General features: G+C 42.1%; 1 non-coding gene across 1 annotated transcript; it reads left to right on the top strand.

The window, feature by feature from the left end:
• Positions 1 to 912: 912 nt before the first annotated feature.
• On the top strand, positions 913 to 1104 carry LOC125367866. Its single transcript, XR_007214171.1, has one exon. It is a non-coding gene; the product is annotated as a U2 spliceosomal RNA (small nuclear RNA).
• The last annotated feature ends 2350 nt before the right edge of the window (positions 1105 to 3454 follow it).

Here is a 3454-nt window from a genome sequence, read left to right as displayed (position 1 = left end):
GGTGCCTACCTACTTGGAGAGTAAAGTCAGTTAGATGTAGACAGCCATAATCAAGCTAATGCCAAAAAAAAATTATTGAGAAGAAGTAAATAATGAAAGACCTAGTTTAAATACTAAAGAGAGGAGGAGAATGTAGCCTTGGGCAGATAAAATTCAACACAGTTCTACAAGATGGAAGAGGAAGAGAGTGACGTCAAGAATGCACATGAGGAGAGCCACAGTCCAGTGCCTCTCTGTGTGCTGAGGGTCACAGAAGCAGCCCTGGATGGAGCCCCTGCTCCGATTTGTGAGGTGAGAGCCCCAGAACTACCTGGCCTCCTGTCTAATCATCACACGGAAACAAGACAGGGCTACACAGCAAGATGTTTCTAGAGACATAAACACTTGTACTTGGAACACCACCCTGAGGTCAAAGTGCTGTGATGTGCGCAATTATGTAAGATTACTATGCTGGCTTTTCAGGGTGACCTGTGTGTTTAAAGTTTAAAAGACATTCCATCACTTGGCATAATGCTGCTCTAATAATTTCCCTATTACAAACAATGTCGGTGAAGAGACCGAAAGTCACGAGAGACAGCTCAGGACATTGGATATCTTCAGGAAAAAGACCACTTGAACCTAGCCCAGTAAAAGTTAACTTGTAGGCAAGAGCTGATTGTGTCCCATTCTCAAACCTACTTAGCTCCCTGTGGTATTAATTGCCGAATCCAATTCAGGAACTGGAGAGTGTTCAGATGGCAAGGAATGGAATGGGTGAGGGTAAGTAAAGATGTGTGTGTAGAAAGTCACTAACCTCTAGTCTTTCCACATACATTGCTTGAAATGGCTGTTCCTTAAGAGTTAACCTGACAGCCAAAAAAAAAAAAAAACAACAAAATCGCTTTTCCCCCTCCTTAAAGAAATAAAAAGTGGATCGCTTCTCGGCCTTTTGGCTAAGATCAAGTGTAGTGTCTGTTCTTATCAGCTTAATATGTGATAAGTCTTCTGAGGACAATATATGAAGGGGATTTGAGGGCCTCGGATATGGAATACAAGCTTGCTGGCTGCACCTAACAAGGCCTCCCCAGTCCAAGAGCGTCCAGCGCAGGGTTAGTTTTCCCCATCGTTTTCAGGCTCTTTTGTTTTTCTTTCTTTGTCTTGCGTGTTTTCCTTTTGGCTTAGTTCTCTACATGGTTTGCAATTGTCCTATATTAATAGGCTTGTCTTTTTTTGCCATTTTTTTTTTTTTTAGCTGCATGGCTTTAAGGAGGGGCAATTTTGTTTTGTTTGTCCATGACTGTCTCTCTGTGGCCTTTCAAGTAGTTTGCAGTTTTTAAAAAAGGGTGGGGGGAGGGAGGAGTTGTTTTTTAAATGTTTAGTAGTTTTCATTGCCGTTCTGGAAAAACTGAACCACGTTGTATATTCCCGAGAGTGTATGTGGTTTAGAATCCCAAACCATTTCACTTGCATAGTCTGTGCGTCTTGTTTTGGGAGGGGGTTATGGACAAAACTCCAAGGTCGTTGTAAGTGCTAAAGGTAGAATGTGAAAAATGACACGTTTCCCCTTTGTGTTTTGGGGATGTGGGCAAATGTAACAGCCCCCCCGCCCCAAACTCACTTTGGATGCTAGGACTAAAGCAACATATGCATTTCCTGCGTCTTACCATGTGATGCACTGTTGGGCCCTTAGAAGCTTTCGCAGTCAGTTTCTCTAAATGAGGCCTGTAGCTAGATTTTACACTCTCAAAGCACAACGTGGGTACAAAGGTAGCATCCAGCCACTAGCCTCAGAGCACACCCGGTAGCCCATCACAGTTCTGCCCCCTAGGCTTCAGGGATGAAAGGGTTTATGTTGCAAACCGCCTTGTCCAGCCGAGCAAGGCAAGGATGAAGACCAGACCGTGGAACCGGTCTTAGGGTACCAGCGGACCTGCTGCCGAATGAATGCCAGCAACAGATGCTAGGGGCCCGTGAACCCGGCTTTTATGAAACATCAAATAGGGGAGCATGTGCCGAAAGCAAGGTAGCAGTCTCTTAGAAGTTACATCAGAATAGGGCTGGGAATATGGCCTAGTGGCAAGAGTGCTTGCCTTGTATACATGAAGCCCTGGGTTCGATTCTCCGGCACCACATTTATGGAAAACGGCCAGAGGGGGCGCTGTGGCTCAAGTGGCAGAGTGCTAGCCTTGAGCAAAAAGAAGCCAGGGACAGTGCTCAGGCCCTGAGTCCAAGCCCCAGGACTGGCAAAACACAAAAACAAACCTAAGAAGTTACACCAGAGTGGGGGAAAACAATCCTAGGATTAGTGACTTCCTGAAAACAGGAGGTGAAGATGAGAAAAAATATATATGAAATAAAAATGATGGAGACAAATAAGACATTTATTATGGGATTCCGCACTCCCAAGCAAAGTCTTCCAAATATGGATACACAGATATTGCTCAAAGAAACAAATCAAGCTCTATAAACTCAGCTGAAAGTAGAGTTTAAAGGTCAAATTATCAATCTTATTTATGTACTTGTCTTATGATTGTTCTCAGCCTTCTGTAAATTTTCTTCCTTGAATGGAACATTCTGTATAACTGAATATTTTCAACGTATGAGTGATGCTTTAAAATAAGTATTGATTATTCAAGAACACATGATGAAAGTTTTTAACCTAAATTCGCTTTCCAGGAATACTATAAAACTTCACATGTAGTACAGAAGATTGGAGAACTCCTAATGCTTTTCTTCCTTTTCTTAGAAATTAGTACCATTTGCTTTTTTAATTTATCCATTTGTTATGGTCACTCAGGATGTGGTGTCTAATATGCTTCATACAAGCAGTTGCCCTAAAGGATAAGAAAATAAAAATCCTGATTTTCACCTTTTGTTCTTCCTTCCCCTTTAAGGATCCAAGTCCCAGACCCACATTAGTGTCCTTCTTCTGACCTTCAGAACCACATCAGTTTCCTTTTCTGACCTTTGTCCTCTGGAGCACCCACACTGCAGCGTTCAATAAACACATTCACTTTGCTCTTAGTTATCCCACAACGTGAGTCGTGAGTCGTGACCTCTCCCCTCAATTATACATTCCATACGACAGGGTTCTTTTTCGTATTCTTTTTTCCTCATGCTATTTGACGCAGAATGAGCATGATACTACTGAACTGATTGATCATCAATTAGTGGAAAGGTCCATGAGTTGCAGGAGAGAGTAGACATTCTGTTTCTACTGTTTTGAAAGTGAAGAGTGGCTTGAGTCTCTAGTGATTTCATTGCTCCCATCGAGCTACATTTCATCCTGTGTGCTTTGTGTGTGCATTAGTTATTACCTTAAAGACGACTGACCAGAATTTCTGAATATAGCTTATGTCCTAAACTTTGTAAAAAAAAAAAAAATACACCTACTGGGAATGCAATGGGGGAAAGGTACAATTTTAGATGCAGTCTGAAGTTTCTGTCGATATGTTGTAATTGCAGAAAAGAAAAC

Source organism: Perognathus longimembris, chromosome 19 (genome assembly GCF_023159225.1).
Source record: "Perognathus longimembris pacificus isolate PPM17 chromosome 19, ASM2315922v1, whole genome shotgun sequence".
In the NCBI taxonomy this organism is placed as follows: Eukaryota; Metazoa; Chordata; class Mammalia; order Rodentia; family Heteromyidae; genus Perognathus; species Perognathus longimembris.
Note: the sequence above shows the minus strand (reverse complement) of the source record. Positions and strands in the feature narration are given on the sequence as shown.